This window comes from Hesperophylax consimilis, chromosome 9 (genome assembly GCF_061612785.1).
Source record: "Hesperophylax consimilis isolate HC1 chromosome 9, BYU_Hcon_1.0, whole genome shotgun sequence".
Classification (NCBI taxonomy): Eukaryota; Metazoa; Arthropoda; class Insecta; order Trichoptera; family Limnephilidae; genus Hesperophylax; species Hesperophylax consimilis.
The window spans coordinates 15,944,187-15,964,158 of record NC_142844.1 but is presented as its reverse complement, the minus strand read 5'-3'; the positions used below and the strand labels follow the sequence as shown (position 1 = coordinate 15,964,158).

Here is a 19,972-nt window from a genome sequence, read left to right as displayed (position 1 = left end):
TCTATTTCCTTAAAAAGACCCTTTAATTAGAGAAATTATTTTCCTCAGGGCCTCCTCTTTGAAGCTAATGAAAATAAAACATAATAAAAAACACATTCTTGCTTCTCACTTGAATCATAAAAAGAAAATACGTATGATACCAATAAATGTTCAGTAATTTGTCGACGCTTAATAAACAAATAATACTAACTACCAAACATAGTATTATAGTAGTAACAGCAATCATAATTCAGAATTTCAAATTGATCACGTTTTCAGAGAAATCTTGTATCCAGAATCCTCGCAAGCAGTCCTCCACCGACGTAAAACATTGAGTAGAGAAGAGGAGAGCTCTAGCGAGAGCTTAGCGTAATTGGTGAGAGAGCAAAACTAAGCCTGTTAGCGGATGAGAGGATGAAGCCGAACCGGCGCACATACGTAGATTTTAATGATTTAGACGGCCAAAAGTATTTTTTTTTAAATCAATATAATGGTAAGGTATCTATTTAATTGGCGAGTCAACAGTTCTATGTACAATATAACATCCTCTTCCCCCTCCTTGGAAGCGCGGGAGTCGACTTTGATCAATCGGAATTCGATAGTGAACAAGTGTGTACGTGTCGGGTCTAGGCGCTCTCCTAAACTTATAACTTTCCAAAGTGCATTATTCATTTCAAGCTAATATTACCGTTTTAACTGTGATGGATTGCGATAATACAGGTAAGAACAATTTGTTTTCGTTACAGAAAAATTTAATTAACATTCTCTGTCATTCATTTTTAAAACGACAAACATCACTCTGTCAAAAAAATTTTTTTTAATATATTTAAATTCGAGTGCCTTTTTAGTGTACTTATGAGTCCGTCCCTGTATTAATTTTCATTATACTATATAGTGCATATATGTAACTAACTAATTCCATAAGAAATAGCCGCGCAAAATCGCGCTTTTTTGAGCTAAGCCCTTTTGAAAGGCTCTTTGTCAAATATAGGAAATATTGAGTGTGCGATATTTTGTATTAAAATTGTTTTTTTATTTGTTTCAGGTCTACCTACTACCTCGGGTACTAAAGTAGTGACTCGTCAATACATATTTGACCAACTACAGAGTCAAAATTTACCAACTTTAAATGAAAAAAAGTGGGTGTGTCAAGCCTACGCAAGACAGAAGTGAAACTTCTAGTATTCTTCTCTCTTATTATTAGGGCTTTTTTATACTAATTTTCATATATTTATTGGCAGGTAGAGTAGAAATTAATATTGTTTAGCGTTTGCCAACGACCATACCATGTTGAACACACCGGTTCTCGTCCGATCACCGAAGTTAAGCAACATTGGGCGCGGTCAGTACTTGGATGGGTGACCGCTTGGGAACACCGCGTGCCGTTGGCCCATTTTTTATGGTAATTTCATGTTTTTTTTTATTTTTTTATCGTTACTATCATTAATAATATCATAAAATTCTTTAACTTTTCAAGTATGCTACAGGCCTAAAATATTACTTAGTGGATTGATATTATGGTCAACCATTGAAAAAAAAAATTCCTGCAAAGTTATGGATGTAATTACGATCTTTTTCAAGCGCGTATGTAATGATTATTTTTATCAACGTCGCACACACCTTGCTAATGTTTTCAGTATTATTAGGGCTTTTTTATACTAATTTTCATATATTTATTGGCAGGTAGAGTAGAAATTAATATTGTTTAGCGTTTGCCAACGACCATACCATGTTGAACACACCGGTTCTCGTCCGATCACCGAAGTTAAGCAACATTGGGCGCGGTCAGTACTTGGATGGGTGACCGCTTGGGAACACCGCGTGCCGTTGGCCCATTTTTTATGGTAATTTCATGTTTTTTTTTATTTTTTTATCGTTACTATCATTAATAATATCATAAAATTCTTTAACTTTTCAAGTATGCTACAGGCCTAAAATATTACTTAGTGGATTGATATTATGGTCAACCATTGAAAAAAAAAATTCCTGCAAAGTTATGGATGTAATTACGATCTTTTTCAAGCGCGTATGTAATGATTATTTTTATCAACGTCGCACACACCTTGCTAATGTTTTCAGTATTATTAGGGCTTTTTTATACTAATTTTCATATATTTATTGGCAGGTAGAATAGAAATTAATATTGTTTAGCGTTTGCCAACGACCATACCATGTTGAACACACCGGTTCTCGTCCGATCACCGAAGTTAAGCAACATTGGGCGCGGTCAGTACTTGGATGGGTGACCGCTTGGGAACACCGCGTGCCGTTGGCCCATTTTTTATGGTAATTTTATGTTTTTTTTTATTTTTTTATCGTTAACATCATAAAAAATTTTATATCATTCTTTAACTTTTCAAGTATGCTACAGGCCTAAAATATTACTTAGTGGATTGATATTATGGTCAACCATTGAAAAAAAAAAAGGCGTTAAAAACAAAAAAATTATGTGCGATGGCCGAGAATCGAACTCGGATCAACTGCTTGGAAAGCAACTACGCTGACCATTACACCACCAACGCCAGTTGTCGAGATGAGCTAAGAAGCATTTATATTTTACTTCAAAACTTTGACTAGATCAAATGAACTTTAATCGGTCCCGCATTTTCGTTTCGGTCATGAGTTGGTTTTACTCCGGTACTCGAAATTGCATGACGCGGGTAAAGAAGTTTCACTTCAAAACTTGACTATTATGAGAATTTTCTCCTTATGCGCTATGGGCACTACAAAGAGGCTAAAGAAGACTTTAAAAAAAGATTTTCTTATGTAAAATCACAAATTAAGCAACGATGGGTAAAGGCAAATAAACACCAAGATGTTTTCCTGAAAATAAACCAATCATGGTTAGAGGGAACATTCGAGATTCCCGTTGAATCAGCCTCCTCGCAAGGTCGACCACCCAAGTCTTTTGGAGAACTAAGTGAGCGTAGTAAAAGAAGAAAAACGGAAGAAATAAGGGCCTCCGCAGGTGATGAAGTTATTGTTCACGCTGCTACATCTGTGTTGCAGACAACGGGACATAGGACCGCCTCGAAAGTGCTTAAAGATATTACGAACTCCCCAACACGGGCTAGTAAATATAGAAAAGCCTACAGTAGAGTTACCAACAACGATGAGGTACCTCAATTGACGCCTCTGCAAGCACTTAAGATGTTCGTTGAAGCTGATTTTACGAGACGACAGTATGAGATAGTAAGGGCAACAAATCCACAACATTTTCCTTGCTATGATCTTGTTTTGAAAGCAAAACAAGAGTGCTATCCGCCGAAAGAATCCCTAAGAATTACGGCTACTTGCGCGGAAAGTAATCTACAGTGCCTAATGGATCTAACCGTAACACGATTATCAAAATACCTAGAAGATGTGATAATCCAGCTTAACGAGCAAGAAAGGAAGTCGTTAATGATAATCTGCAAATGGGGTTGTGACGGTTCTCAGCAATCCAAATTTAAACAAATTTACGATAATGAGACTGATTCCGATGCCAAAATTTTTATGAGTTCCTTTGTGCCTTTGCGCATTGTTTGTGGAAAAGAAGGCAGTAAAATTGTTTGGCAGAATCCAACTCCTTCTTCGTCAAGGTTTTGCCGTCCGATTCGATTCCGATTTGTAAAAGAAACAACGGACATAACTAAAGAAGAGATAAAATATGTGCAGGAGTCCATTAAGCAACTAAACAAAACAGTTGTTACGTTGAATGAAGAGGAGTTTTCGTTCGGGCACCAACTCAAAATGACTATGATTGACGGAAAGGTGTGTAACGCAGCCACAGACACAAAGTCAACATCCCAGTGCTACATCTGTGGAGCTACTTCGAAAACCTTTAATGATCTATCGAAGAAAAATAGTGTAAACCCTCAAGCTTTGGAATTCGGCTTGTCAGTATTACACGCCCGGATCCGCATTTTCGAAAGCATTATACACCTTTCGTATAAACTGCCAGTAAAAAAATACAGGGAAAGAAAAACCGAAAAAGACAAGGCATTAGAAGCCCAAAAGAAGTTGGAAATTCAGGAGAGGTTTCGAAATGAAACCGATTTGCTTATTGACATGCCAAAGGCCAACTTTGGCAACACCAATGATGGCAACACAAGCTGGAGGTTTTTTGAAAACCCCGAATTGGCTTCAGCCATCACAGGTATTAACTTTGAACTGATTTACAGATTCAAGGTTATTTGAGAAACTATTTCTAGTGGCCATAAAATTGATGCTGAAAAATATGATAAGTATGCGTACGACACAGCAAAATTGTACGTAGAACAGTATGGTTGGCACCCAATGACGCCAACTATACACAAGATATTGGTACATGGAAGCCAAATCATAAAAAGTTCGGGGCTCCTTCCAATTGGACAGCTATCGGAAGAAGCTGCAGAAGCCCGGAACAAGCATTTCCAATCGTACCGGCTAAACTTTGCCAAAAAGTTTTCTAGGGAAGAATGTAACTTAGATGTATATTATAGGCTTTTGTTAAGTTCAGATCCCTTCATTAGTTGCTTGAGACAAATAAGAAAACCTTCACGTAACGCATTTCTACCTGAAACGGTTAAACTTTTATTACCTGGTGACCCAAACACAGAGTCAGTAGAGACATCTGGACCTGAAGATACCGATTTTAATGTAATTTTATATTTAAAGAAAACTTGTTAAATTCTGTTTCCATTCATTTGTATTTTTTAGTGAATTTAGCTCTGTTATATATTACTGTTCTTTGTAACCTGACAAATATATGTATGTTTTTATAAATATATACCTTTTCTTTATTTTAATTGAACTTAGAACTAAAATAACCCCAAAAATAATTTTGGCCGCCTAAATCATTAAAATCTATCTATGTGCGGCGCTTACTGCGAACTGCAAATTTGAGGAAAACATATTTCTCAGAATGCTAGTGGATTAGGATACGTCCTCTGGGCCCTTTGGCTCGGGGAGATGATTTGTATGATGACTGAGAAGGGAAGCGAGAATATTTTTCATTTATTCAAATATATATTTTTTTAACTAAGAAAGTACACGGAGAAAACTTTTTGATAAAAAAAATCTGATCAAATTCCTTAGTTTTCCTGTTACGGGACTGCAGGCTTTCAACGAATAAATTGAGGTTTCCAAACAATGTATCGGTTCGAACCGAATGTTTTATGAAGATGGCGGAACAATTGTTCATCCAAATATTGATATGTCATATGTCTATCATGATATTTACTAGGAAAATAACACGCATTCTCGATAAATTCTGAATGACTAATATTTTATCAGAAAATTGACATGCTATCACTTTTTTAACAGGATTATTTTTCTCCGTGTACCTATGCTCAACATGCATCAAAATTACGACACATCGAAAAAAAAACATTTGATTTTATTGATATATCTTTTCATGGTGCTTCTTTTGCTTAGTGATAAACCATTAATTAACTAACTAACTAACCATAGGTAGAGGTAACAGGGGTAGGCAGAGAGGACGGATCGCCAAACAACTCGGTCTTGGCACACACTTCTTGACTCATTCACATTCATACATCGTCTCATACATACTCTTCTATTATTCTGACTCTTGGCATGGCCCGACTCAAATATCTGATTCACTTGATCAGATATTCGAGTTTCACAAAAAAAAAATCTCGGTCATTTCAGAGCCGATGCTTCTCCGGAGGACGGGAATTAGTACCAACTAGAAGTTCATAATGAAATATTTATTAGTATTATAATGTTTCATTGTCCCCATTATATTAAATTGTATATCACCTAACGTACTAAGGTATTTCATAATGAACACTTCGCAAGTGCAAAAATCACCGTCACTCGACTTGATTAAACCGTACATTTTGTTGGTTTAATAGGCCGTAATATTCTCGCAAGGTTTTCAATGACTTTACGACACTTGACCATTAGTTACATGGACCAGGGACGCGGTATTTGTATTTACCCCCCTCCCCCTCCCGCAATCATACTCTCCACCCATCTCCTCAATTCCCTCCATTGCCAACCACTTCATTCTTTTCTATGACTTGTAGTTAATGGATATTTACTCTGATCTACAGGAAAAACGCTACTGTTTGCTGTATTTCGTAGAGGTTGGGTTTATTCTGCTTAAGAAAATTGAGCCGTGGGTTTATTTTGGATTTATGTCAGTAATAACAATGTCGACTCATGTGATGTGACTATGCAGGTAGCAACATTAAATATGTTTAGCTAGAATGTTAGTAGGTAGGTACCATATAATTTAACTTCGTGGTCGAGGGGTAAGGATTTCAACTAGCAAGGCAGAGATCGCGGGTTCGAATCCCGGCCTACGCAAGTAGATTTTATTTAAAATAATATAAAGTATATTTGCGGCACGCTCAGGAGTAGAAGATACTCTCAGCATCCCTCTGGTGTCCGGATTTAATGGTTGCTTGAAATGGCTTTGGTCGTGTTTGATAACCAGATCTGAATAGCCAGGTACTTCCCTCACCTTCCTCTTACCCATATCCTTCCCCTCCCCATCACCTTCAGCCTTAGAACATACCCCAATCGGCGATGCCATAGTCTCTCTGACTCCAGACGATTGGGAGCAATTGTGACAAGAGTACGTACAATTCAGAACAGAGCTATACGTATACAGTGGACATAAAAAATACTCACTGCATCATAACAACCACCTTAAGCGCCCCCGAGGGTATTTTCTTTCAACACGTGACAGCTTATATTTATCTAATTAATATAAGAGAAACGAATATGTCGGCAATGAAACCTTAAGCAACATGCTAGACCTAGTCCTCCATCAATAACTGAAACTTGTCATCAAAAAACGTTTACAAAACAAACATATAATTTCTCAGATCCTATAAGTTCAGTGAAATAGCCCCTAAAATAAGTATGCAAATACGTTCGGGTCAAACGCATCTCATCTCCGGTTCACGATGCATGAACTGCGATAAAGCTAGAAAGGAACATGGTCGGTACTCAATAAACAAGTATGACTGATTGCCCATTAGTTCTCCAGTCTATTTCACGGTTGATGTCATGTAACAATACAATAATAATAATTGATACTTGAAATCGGAAACATGAGATATTTGGGTTGCTAGTTCTAAGTGGGTAAGTTGGATTTACGGGGGGTTTTGAAGATTACCCTTTACAATTTAATGATCTGTGTTGAAGGATGAAATTGAAATATGTTTTCTTAAATTCGCTTTTAAAATGGTAAGAAATTTTCAAGAATTTTCAATTTGTTAAAAAACATTTTTCATTTCCTTACCTCAAAATCTTCTGACGAATTTACACGACCTTCCTTAAACTTAAAATGCTTGATAGACACTCATAGAGCAGTAGATATACAGCAAATTACGATGATGATGTTTACTATTCATAAATATATTTTTTTTTAAATGATAATTAATAAATAATAAATAATTAAAATTGAAATGGTAAATGAATACGTTTATTTAGGAGTGACTGTTGATTGCAACTTTAAATAGGACATTCAAATAAACAAAATTTGTAAAAGACTAAGCGATAGTGGGTAGATCATATAAACTGAAGTGTTTCTTTCCTGTAAATATTTTTATAAATATTTACTTGTCACTCGCAGAATCCACTTCAAGATATGGAATAACCTCTTGGGGACATTCTTGCAAAAAAAAAAAAATTATCTACAATAAGTTACTTACTCTACGACAGCTTACTCTAAGGTCAGCAGATCTAGATGTTAGTAATCGTCTAATCGAACTTTCTAGGTCAAATCGAGCTGTTTACTATGATCGTTCTTTTGGTGTAACAGGCCCTCTCATCTGGAATAGACTTCCTTCAGCTCTTACTAATCTCCAGAATTTGGCTGAATTTAAACGAGCTTTAAAAACAAAATTCTTTAAAAAATCTTACCATTTATAAATTTTCAATATTTTACAATAAGCCATATTCTAAAACTTCCGGTAATTGTTTGGTTTCGGTTGTCTCCTTATTGTACCTTTTTAAAGTGTCTGCTCAGAAAATTGTCATTTCTGAGCACAAACTGCCTCCTGTTTTATGTTATGTTTTAGTTTTAATATTCGTGTTTTGTTCTGTCCTGCTGTTATTGTTATTCTAAGTTTTGTCATCACTTTGTAGAAACAGTGTATTTAGTGTTATAATATTAGATCTGTATTGGGTAAGGCACACTGTAGGAATAATTTTAAGAACCATTAATACTGAATTACCATTTTTATTTTTTTTAAAGTTTGTTATACGAGTAGTTAAGCGCACTTGAAGTGAAATGACACTAAACTGCGCTATATAAATTCCATGTTATTATTATTATTATTACAAAATTCAATGGTTAAATTACTAGTTTCGAAAAATATTTTTTCACAATAGAAGAAATATTTCAAACTTAAATAGCTTGCCTGTGCAGGCCTTACTTTGGGATAAAATATTGATAAGCATATATCTGACTCTGAATGCAAAAGGTAAGTGGAACATGAGCACAATACTAGGTTCATAAATAATTAAAGCATACTTGTTACAAAATATATCAATCAATACGGACAGCAAACCATAGAATATAACGTGCCCAAAATGTTCAATATGTTACCAAGTATTTTTAAAAATTGCTAATTTCCAAATGGATTAAGTTTATGCTGAAAGTATGGCTCATAAGTAGAAATACATTTTATACTAATCATTACTATCTTCAATAGTTGTTATTCATTAGCATTCAGATTTAGTGTTATTTTAGATTGTGAGTGCCATTAATAATAATTATCGGAATATTTTACAATTAGTAATATTATTATGTATACATATTTACATCATGAATGAAGATGTACATGTTGTTGACAAACTGCTTAGTTGTAGTTCAACGGGACAATACTTAGTAAATAAAACTACCGAGAAATCAGAGAAATCATGCACAAGCGCACACGGTGTTACCTAGCTTAAAACATGATAACATTTTATTCGCAGTTACAATAAATAAAAAGTGGGTGTGTCAAGCCTACGCAAGACAGAAGTGAAACTTCTAGTTTCAGCTGATGCTTGGCGTGGCGCAGTTCGCTGGTGTCTGAGAGAGAGGAAAGAAGAGAAGAGAGAGAACGTTCGTGAGCGGCTCCCCCACCTCAACAAGGTTTCACTTCAAAAATGCCACAGCCGAGAATCGAACCTCGCTTAACTGATTGAAAGCCAACCACGCTGAGCACCAACTGTAAGCAAAGCCGCATAAATTGATTATATTATGTAGGTTCTGAAAATATGAGAGCTTGTTATGTTTTATAATGTTACCTACATCACACCCAAAATATAATATATTTTTAAAAATAATGTACAATGTACAGAAATAGAATCCCACACAAGATCGCGTAGTGCGCTCTAGCGAACGGATATTTTATCAGATAGTTTTAATTTTTTTTTCTGTAAATTATTACATATTATCAAAATAAATAAATTAATTAAATAAATGTAATACAATTATCATAATATACGGATTAGATAATAATTTTAATCCAACACAATAACGCAAAGCGCGCTCTAGCGGAGTAATGTTTTATCACAGTGAGATAAGTGTTTTTATTATTTTGCAATATTATTTTCTTTTAAAAAATGTTCTGACCTACTAAAAAATAAGATATTGAATGAAAAAGGCGTTAAAAACAAAAAAATAATGTGCGATGGCCGAGAATCGAACTCGGATCAACTGCTTGGAAGGCAACTATGCTGACCATTACACCACCAACGCCAGTTGTCGGGATGAGCTAAGAAGCATTTATATGTTACTTCAAAACTTTGACTAGATCAAATGAACTTTAATCGGTGGTGGGGGTACCCGCATTTTCGTTTCGGTCATGAGTCGGTTTTACTCCGGTCCTCGAAATTGCATGACGCGCGTAAAGAAGTTTCACTTCAAAAAATATTATTTAAATGTTTAGGTGATATAGTTTATATCTATGTTTATATATATTATATGTTCTATATTTATTTGTAATGGTGGAGATATTAAACTGTCATGTAAAAAAGGAAACGGTATTTTAATTGTTATAAGTAGGTACCTAAGGTCTTAATTTGTCATAAACATTACTCGATGAAAATGCAACATAAAATAATGACTTCTGCCATGGGAGTCAACATGTGCAATATGTCTACAAATTACTTGAATGTTGGGCGTTTTACATTAATATATATAAATATAGAAGTTTCTAGTAGCACGTGTTAAAAAAGTAACATTTTAAGACACTGCGGGTATTATGGGTTGCCATCAAATCAAATAAGAACTTTTATAAAGTTACTTACAATTTTATTTACAATCAGTTTAATTTCGCGGTGCTGGAGACATAAAGCCAATCTTCACGTCCGCCATTGGTAGAATAGCCGCCAATAGGAGCCGTCATATTGTCGCTACTGTATTTGCTTCCCACAATATATTTTTAATCATTTTTGGTCTATCACGAAATATTGTCAAGAAAAATCAAAAAAAAAGAGTAACGCATATTATTAAGAGAAAATCATTATTACATTGACGTGAAATACCATACTTTAAACGTGTGTACAGTTAACGTTGTTAGCTTTTGAATCCCGCGCCTAATTCGCCATATTAGGGGTGGGTTGTTACCAGGAGGGTAGTGCGTAGAGGGGATGGTTGGAAATCACCCCGGGGCACTTCGGACGGTCATTACGGATTACGTCTTCAGATCAAACAAGCACAATAAACGCAAATTTGGGACAGCGAACTTAATGTCTTTGTGTCGGGGCAGGATCGACAGTAAGGCTTCCCAAAATTTGAATGAGAATAGAATTGAATTATTGGAGTTCATTTCGGTAATATCATTGAATATTATGCACGTAGTACGCACATTACTACACGAGCAGGAACTATATGTAAAAACGAATATTTTTTACGTCATGTTCAGAACTTACATAATAAATATTATTGTTATTGTTACTTTTATTCCAGAATGTTTAAAAATACATGAAAAATTCTGTCAATTTTAGTATACAATCTATAATTTAGATATTTTTTTGTCAATTTAAAACCTTATGGTTTAAAATTAAAATAACGTCATGAAATTTTGAATTGTTTTTTTACTGGCTTGTAATCATTTATAATAAGATTTTGAGAAAACTTCATTCCATTTATTTATTTGGAACTAGTTCAGTTATGATTCTACCGATTGAAAATTTCAGAACAATTTGAAATATATATATATATATATTTTATTAAATTAGCTCCACACAGGAGGTCCTGAGGAAAATAATTTATCAAGAGCCAATTATTAAGAGCCTATGTCATCTTTGTGGTTGCTGTGTGGAGGGTTTTTTTACGGAAAGAGAGGAGTAGGAGTGGAAGATATGGTAAGGAAAAAGGTTTGAGGGGTAGGTAGGAATCTGGGGGTCGAGAGTCCTACTGGGAAGGTACAAAAACTCCCTAAACCAGTCCCTCCAAATCCGGCCCGCCACGCATCGGGTGGGCAGACGCATCCACCGTCAAGACCTTGACAATTCTCACCCTTTGAACCCGGGCAACCCTTCTAAGTCGCCAAACACAGCGAACCACTTATGTTGACCTATGGTAGAGGTTTTGGTTATCCAAAGAATGTTTCCCGGGGTGACGGTACCCATACCCACTTCCCAAATACAAAAAGTTGACTGTTTAAAAAGGAAAAGTATTCAGTTATTATTAAAAGTTACTAAGAACAGTTCTTTTACGATTATTTTTATTTTTTTGAAAAATGTAAGATATGTAACAAATGGTGACCGGATAAATCATCAAAATGATAATTCATCACATTTTTAAAAAGTTATATATGAAAAGTGATTAAACAAAAACTTTATTAACTGGGTTAAGTAAGTTAGGTTAGGTTAGGTTTAAATTTTATTTTTTTCATCGTTTCTAATGACTTTACATCACTTTTTAAGGATGTTTTGAATTGTCACTGTGTGGAGTTATCATAGAACGGTAGCAAATATATCCATCGGGTATATGTGTCAACGTATCTTCCAGTGAAACAAATTTCAAATACCAAATTATTGGGAGATTTTCTAGTTTTTAGTCATCTGATATTCCATTTTTTCTTCGATGTTTGATATTATTTTCACTAGATGTATTTAATAATTGCAAATATTAAGTATTTAATCATTTGAGAATGCCCTGTAGCCTCTAGTCCTAATACGTAAATTAGGCCCACCGCACATAATGTCTTTGTATCCAAGGTAACCACCGAGTACCGGGAGAGTTGAAGTCTGGGGGAGGCAGGGGGCATTATTTGCCTAATCTCTTTCAAGAATCGAAATGGGATGCCCCAGCGTCTTATCGAGTTCGATTCCAGTCCCCGTAATAGGCTGATCTTTTGTAACATGACTGCATTTGATGTCAAATTGTTATTGAATATTGATTGGCGTTTGCTTTTGTTGGCTTATTATTTGATGTAATATGAGTATTTTTCAGTCATGAATAGATTTTTTAAATGAAAGGGATTCCCCTTTTCTAATCCATTCATTTTTTAACATCGGTTTTGTATGTTGCCTGTCATTTTTTTGAGAGGAATAATATGAAATTTCCATTGGATTTAATAAAATAATGATGCAAATATGATCTTCAACAAAAATGATTTATTCACAAGTACTAGTACCTAGGTAGTTAAGTTCATATTCGAAGAGGTCTAAGCTGTACATACGGGGCTATTTTATAATAGAAAGACTCGAATAACCCACTAACTACAAGCTGCCGACATCGACTCTGAACGAGTGGTCTGCTCTTGTTCGCGAGTTTCTTGTTGGAGTTCTGGTTGCATAGAAGTGATCTTATAAGATTATTATAACGTAATTACGTATGATAGGCGATTTTTTAAATTTAAATCCTTCAATAATGTGGCATCATTTTAATTAAATGAAAATAATATACTTTATTCTAACCACCATTAAATAAAAAATATAAATTGGTTTCAGAACCAAAAAGTCCTTTATCGGCATACAAATCACATCTAGTGATATTTTCAGAATACTTTGTATCTTGGTTGTCAAAATTTTGGTTCCGAAACATGCTGATATATTTTTATTAAATAGTGGTTTAAACAAAGTTTAGTATATTAATTCAACACACATTTTCTTCACTTTGCCAATCAATTTTAATCTGGAAGGTATTAGAACATTAAACGTCGAACAAACATAACCACAAAGACAGATACGAGCCCAATCGTAAGAGACTATTACAATATTATATCGTTTACTCGTCAGAACCAATTATTATAATCTTTGTAACCATTTTTCAGAATAACCGAATTTAAACATCATTAAAAATATCTCAATTATAATTTTCAGATTAGTCTGGTGTACATTTATACCAAATTGATTTAAATCCTTAGAATTATTAGGAAGAGAAAGGGTTAAGTCGCCCTCGGCCAGTAGGAATCGACATCAGAAAATCATAACTCATTATTTCCAAAAGTGACCGTAGCTTAATGTAAGTAGTAAGTAGCCACCCTTCACAAAAATACCGTACAAAGCCAAACACAAAGAAACCATACGAAATGATATCATATTTCATTTCTTTATTTGTATTACATACCCCGCTCGTTTCGCCGACATGTCCTAGACTAAGTTTCCGAAGAAAAGAAACGTCACTGGGTTTTGTTGTTATTTTTTCATTTACGACACAATAATACTTCCGAATGGCCGAACCCTTTGTGGACACGAGAGACCCTATCGTGAATATGTCCCAATGAATGTAATTATTACGTTTATTTGATATCAAAGGAATGGTTTGTTGGGAACTTTCTCATGATTGAAACATAATATCTCCGGTCCAGTACATGGCCTAATTATGCGTTTAGATCTGAATCCTATTTCAATAACCGGAATTATTGTTAATTTGTAATGTTCAACACCGGAATGGATAGGTACGTAACCTACCTATCGGGAATGTGACAATTATGATTATCTATTGAGTCAACTCAATTTACTAAACTTATCAGAATTATAATTAATGACTTAACTTGTTTATATAAATCATAAATTTAATTATTGTACTTAAATTATTTACATACACCTCACAAGCCAACGTAAATACATTATCTACCGTATTATTGTGACAACTAAAACACGGAATCAAAATTTTTTTATTTTTATTTTTTTATTAATATCAATAGCAAAATTTGTACATTATGTAGGTTTAAAGTATAATATAAGTATATTTTTGTATTTTTTTCACAGTCCTCCTCACTAGGGTTTCCTGTTCTGATTGTATACTCCTATTGTATACTCCTATTAGCAGAATTTGGTGAAGGATGTTATTGACATATTTAACATATCAATCACAAAATATAAATAGGTCTACTAATAGAATTCATTTCGGCAAACAGAATAAAAAATGTAGATAAAGAAACCCCCTAGTTCAGCTTCGACTAATATAATTTATTTACTATGCGACTGCTACATAATATGTACATACACTGAAGTATTTTATACACGATCTAGTACACTGAGGATTTTCTTCCGACTTGTTCCTTTAATGGTGTTTCCAGTAATGTTTCAGAATATAAGATATTATTTACTATTTTTCCATCTAGTGTTGTAAAGTATTTGGTTTTTATATTGTTGTGCATTAGATGTTCTTTGTATTAAAAAACACGTAGAAGTCCAGCTGAGAGTGAAAAACAAATAAATATCGTAATTTTTATAGTAAAGATACTTAGTACTTGAAAAAAACAAAAATTCTAAGTCAACTTAACTGTATTTAGTTCACAAAGTCATTACCTATCATTACTAAAAAAATATGCACAAAACTGCATACCGATCGTTGGTTCCATTTTATTTAGTTGTTCAATAAGGAAATGTAGAGATTCGTGTGAAGTCGGGTAGTACTTTTTTATTTAATAATTATTTCAATGTAAAGTGGATAATAGGTGTGTTTCCTACCCACGTCCTGTACGTTTATCGTTTATTGTTTGGTGAGGTGTGCAATTTTTATTTTACTCTTACATCCAAAGCTGTACATCGTCTAGGTAATCTTTTATCTGTATTAAAGGATAATTCAAATATTTAAAGAGCCCAATGTGTATTTGCTTTCCGCATCTACGAAAACGCGAATCTTTTAAAGTGGCCGTTATGTTTGTTCGGTGATAGGCTGTGGGTGGTGGGCGGTGGGTGATGGGTGGGTACTGGTAGTATATTTACAAACACACGGTCGGGCGATCGTAGGGGAAGCCCGGGTCTAATAGGTTTCATGAAACAAAAGCCTTGTCCCTTAATAGGATAGTGTAAAGGGCCACTGCCAATGGCCCCCGTTGCCAAGGCTGTAATTGAATTATTACTTGAAAGCTAATTCTCTAAATTGACCATGCAGCTCTTTGAGAGTAGCTGTCAAAACATGGAGCATCATTGATTCCACAAACCACCCACTCCCAACGGTACATTGTCCCTATGTTGTATATAAATAACCTGTGATCCATTACGGTGAGCTGATTGGCTTTTGACAATATCATGTATACCCGTATGACACAAAAATTACATTAGATAAATGAGTATTTATATTTTTGTTAGTTATGTCAAACCAAATGATTTCTATATAAACATATTCTAACTACTAGCTTTGCAATTAGGTAAGGTTAAAAAAACTTATTATTTCACGTTCTCAGATCTTACTGACCATATATTCAGGCTATGCATTTTTAATGTTTTAGGTAGTCGTGTTTCAGATTGTGTTCTAACACACTAAAACCACAGTAAAAAAACCACAGTAAGATTACCAATCTAATAAATTAGTCATATTTATTAGATTGGTAATCTTACTGTGGTCTAGTTCGGTCTAGTGCCCTCTCACGTACATTATTTATTCTAAATTATTGGAACTTACATGAAAACGTTTTAGATAATAAAAAATAATACTTTTTTTTCGATTCACGAATTTCTGCAAAAAAAAAGAGAAAGAAACATTTTAAGACTAAAATCTTAAACAAGAAAACTTCATTTTTGTTATTTGTTTTTAGGATGTTATGCCGTGTTGCGCAATTTACTTTACTTAACTCAACTCTTTTTTATTAAAAATAACACATTTTCCCTGATGATGGACACTGCAATGCTGTCCGAAACGTTGGCTTAAGAAGGAGTTAGCGCAACACGGCATAACACCCCAAAAACCAATAACAAAAATACTTTTGGCCGTGAAAATCTTAAATCATATTTTTAAGAAAACTTCAAATTAATCATCAAGTATCGAGTATGCATCTATGTAATACGAGTATTTTATAAGATATTGCGAAGGGAGTTCAAATAATTAAAATTAAGGAATGTTTGTGATCGAGTTAAAAACATGGTATTTATTATCAAACATCAATATATTGTATATTTCAAAAATATGTCCTATTTATTGTGTTACGAACTTGCATTTGTATGTGCGCTTCAGCCAAAAATAATAAATTATCGCAACACCAATAGAACGCCAAAGCACAATATATAAATCACACTTTCCCTCCCATAAACTATCTGACCATACAAAACTGATATGAATTAGTGCCCAAAGCTTCATTATCCAGAGTGTTGGACATTTCTTTATGAGCGGAGGAGTTGAAATCAATTAATTTCAATTGTAAAACGAATCCCAGCAACCCCAATTACTTTCTCACTGTCAAACTATAATTATAGTTTTCCCTTTCCCTTTCATTCGAATCTTTTGAAGAGCTGGAGTGACCCCAAGTTATAAATTAAAATGAATATCAATTCACAGCGGTCAAACGAATTTTCCCAACGGAGCGTGTTGGGTAAACAAATAATTTTCACGCTTCAGTGTGAAGTTAGCGAACACTACTATTATAGATATCTTGGTTTCTGATGATTGGAAGGAAGACCGTTTCGTAATCGAAATTCAGAATAAAAAATGATTGTTATTAATATTTGTTTATTTATTTTTAAATTCACAGTTTATTTTGATACAAGTTTTAGTATTTTGAATATTATAAATGTACCTATTTTGAATATTGAAAAATGTACCTATTTTGTATATTTTAAATGTACCTATTACGTACGTCCTTAAAATTTCTTGGTATGAAAAATTTTGTTCATAATCCTTACTAATGATGTGTGTATGATTAATAATAACAAGAAATACTAAATAGGAAGAATGTGTGTGGAGATGTGAAGAGAAATATATATAATACGTATACTAATTGATTTAAAAAAAAATTAAATCAATTAGTATAGGAAACTCATCAATTGTGTTCGACTATTAATAAAAGTTTAATAGTAGAGAGTGATATATTTTTTTCAGGATTTTGAAGAAAATACAGTGATTACTCGATACTTCTTTAGGTCTTGAGTTATATTATATATGACTAGTCCAAGTCACTTTTGTGAACAATAGACTTTCTTCTTCAAAAAGTATGTTCCTAATTTTATATTATTTTAATTAAATACCAAAATTTCCTCTGAAATCATAAAAGTTGTTATTAGGTACCTACTTAAATACCTTCTTATAATTAATTAGCACGACGATTTTACATTTGAAAAAAGTTTTGTTACTGAAATATTGAAACGGCCACCATCTTGAAATCAGAAAGTTCCTTTCAAATAAAATAAATATTTGAAAATTACTTTTACAAATAAAAACATAAAAAAGCCAAATTGTCGAGTTTAAACATAACTTCGCTACGGTCACTCAAAAAAATGTATTGATAATTGCATGTTTATCGGTCACATTTCAAATACCGACTATTTTACTTAACTTTGCATTTAATTCGTTATATTATCATTATTTGTAAGTACTTTGAGTATAAATGTCTATTGAATCATTTTCTTTGCCTACTGGGGAATACCCTTAATTTTAAAGCGCCCTTAAGATGATCTTCCCACCAAAACGGTGCTTTATAAATGATCCAATATTTATTATCATTATAATTATATCGCCGATAGCTCCATTTAAATCTTTCCATTTTTCTCATAATATATAATAGAAATACTCAGATATTAGAACGGGGGTCTTAGTAGTACGTGAAAAAAAAAGTTGTCAATTATTATAAAACCTACGCAGTTGATCGTCTGAAGGATAGATAAATAATAATGAACATTTTTTACTTTTCTCACAAAAATATATTTTATAATTTCTGCTTACGTCTTTTTTCGTTAATTGGTATGCTTTTTTTTAAATCTTATGTTTCTTTTAATCTGTTATATTATAATTGATTTTATCTAAACACACCAGATTTTGATGGTATAAAGGAGAGTGAAGCAATTTTTGTCAGTCCGGGTGTCGGAGGTCACGCCGGCAGGAAAGGTGAAGGTGTTCCGAGGGACTTCACAAGGCACGGGGCACAGGGGCGCGGAGTCCCAGGGGCAGACCGGGGTGGGGGTGTCGAGGGCTACAGCGGTGGAGGTCTTTGATCTGTGAAGGGCTATTCGTGCATAAACTATTCAGTGAAATAGGGTATTCCTGGAATGATTGGTCGGTAAATAAACTTATAAAAACGTAAAGTTAATCTTTAACATGTTTTTGGAAAACAAAGAATTAATAGTTACTGAAATATTAACTTTCACGAGTAAATGACATATTTGGAGCAAGTTATATTTTCTAAAGTCGAATAGATTTTATTTATAAAATATCCTTTACTTGAATTCAAATATGTTGTGGTATTCAGATGAACTACGAAATGTATGTTTTTTTAGGTACGCTTAAATATTTTTGCGAAAAAAAATTTTTGTGATTTTTTTTCTCCGCTGCTTATCTAACTAAGGAATTCCTGTGTCGAGATGAGCAGCTTTACAATTATATTCAGTCGAATAAGTACATCAATAAATATGGGCTCCTAAGATGAGTTATGAAAGAGGCCACGACATGGCCAATTATTCATTTTTGAGATATTATGCCGTGTTGTTTTACCTACTTTTTTAGCCAGTGATTCGGAAGGCATTCATGCTGTATCGCTGACCGAAAAGTTGCCCCAAGAAGAAGGTAGCGCAAAATTTAACAAAAATACCTCACTATAATACCTTTGGCCGTGAAAATCTCAAATGATATATTGCGAAAACCTCTTAAAATTCAGATTGATATTTTTTTCAACGGATTAAAATATACCTAAGTATTGGTATGTCATTGTTATATTCCCACCATAAACACTGCTTTCCTTACACTTACTGTACCTTCTGCTTGTGTTATTTAAAGGTATATTCTATTTATTTTATCGTTTTATCATATCGTGACTTTCAAGAGCTTAAATATAAAATGTTATGCATTATGTATGCTTCGTGATTATTCATTTGAAAAATATATATCTGAACGTATGTTCAGTTAAAGTTATAATAGATTAACACGTGTTAGACAAGGGTAGTAGAGTGTATGTGCTCAATTTGTTATATAACTGGTTTATTGTGTGATCCACACATATCATACTCGTAAATCAAATAATAATAGAGAAATCAAAACTCGAAGCACACCCAGTGCGTTGGAGCTTATTCAATTCAAGTCCTTCCAAGGATTTACAAATGATTATCCGCTGTGAAAATAATTCGACTGGACTGAGAAACTAAATTTAAAAAAAAACTACTAACCATAACGCAGTTTCCGGCAGTGGTAGGCAGAGATAGGCAATAGGCGGCACAACTCTGTCTCGGCGTATACTTCTTGCTTTATTCGCATTCGTATATAGTCCCGAATTATTGTTACCCGACTCAATATTCGATTCACCTAATCGTACCATGTCTTCCTAGGGCTAGGATCCTATTTATTTACCTCTGGTAAAATATAATACAAATTATTTTCCAATATCTGTCTTTATGGGAAATTCCTCAGTCGAGAGATGCGTATTAAACTAATTGAGGAATAAGATGATTCTTTTCATTCCGCTTCTAGAAATATAAATTACTAAGGTCTCGCATATCTTTGAAAACGTAAATACCTACTTCAGAAAAAGTTAATACATTTTTCTTCAACGAGAAGAAAGGGTTTAGTTTTAATCGATTTATAATCATTAGACTTTAAGTAAATGTGACGAGCACGTAGCTATGTTTTAACACTTCCTTCTTTTTGGTATATATATTTCTTAAAATAATATAGATTATG

General features: G+C 33.7%; 3 non-coding genes across 3 annotated transcripts; all 3 read left to right on the top strand.

Annotated features, from left to right (window-relative positions):
- The first annotated feature begins 1,251 nt into the window (after positions 1 to 1,251).
- LOC149420970 (5S ribosomal RNA) lies at positions 1,252 to 1,370 on the top strand. The gene has a single exon (XR_016302670.1). It is a non-coding gene; the product is annotated as a 5S ribosomal RNA (ribosomal RNA).
- A 323-nt stretch (positions 1,371 to 1,693) lies between these two features.
- LOC149420969 (5S ribosomal RNA) lies at positions 1,694 to 1,812 on the top strand. The gene has a single exon (XR_016302669.1). It is a non-coding gene; the product is annotated as a 5S ribosomal RNA (ribosomal RNA).
- Positions 1,813 to 2,135: 323 nt separating this feature from the next.
- Positions 2,136 to 2,254, top strand: LOC149420968 (5S ribosomal RNA). The gene has a single exon (XR_016302668.1). It is a non-coding gene; the product is annotated as a 5S ribosomal RNA (ribosomal RNA).
- The last annotated feature ends 17,718 nt before the right edge of the window (positions 2,255 to 19,972 follow it).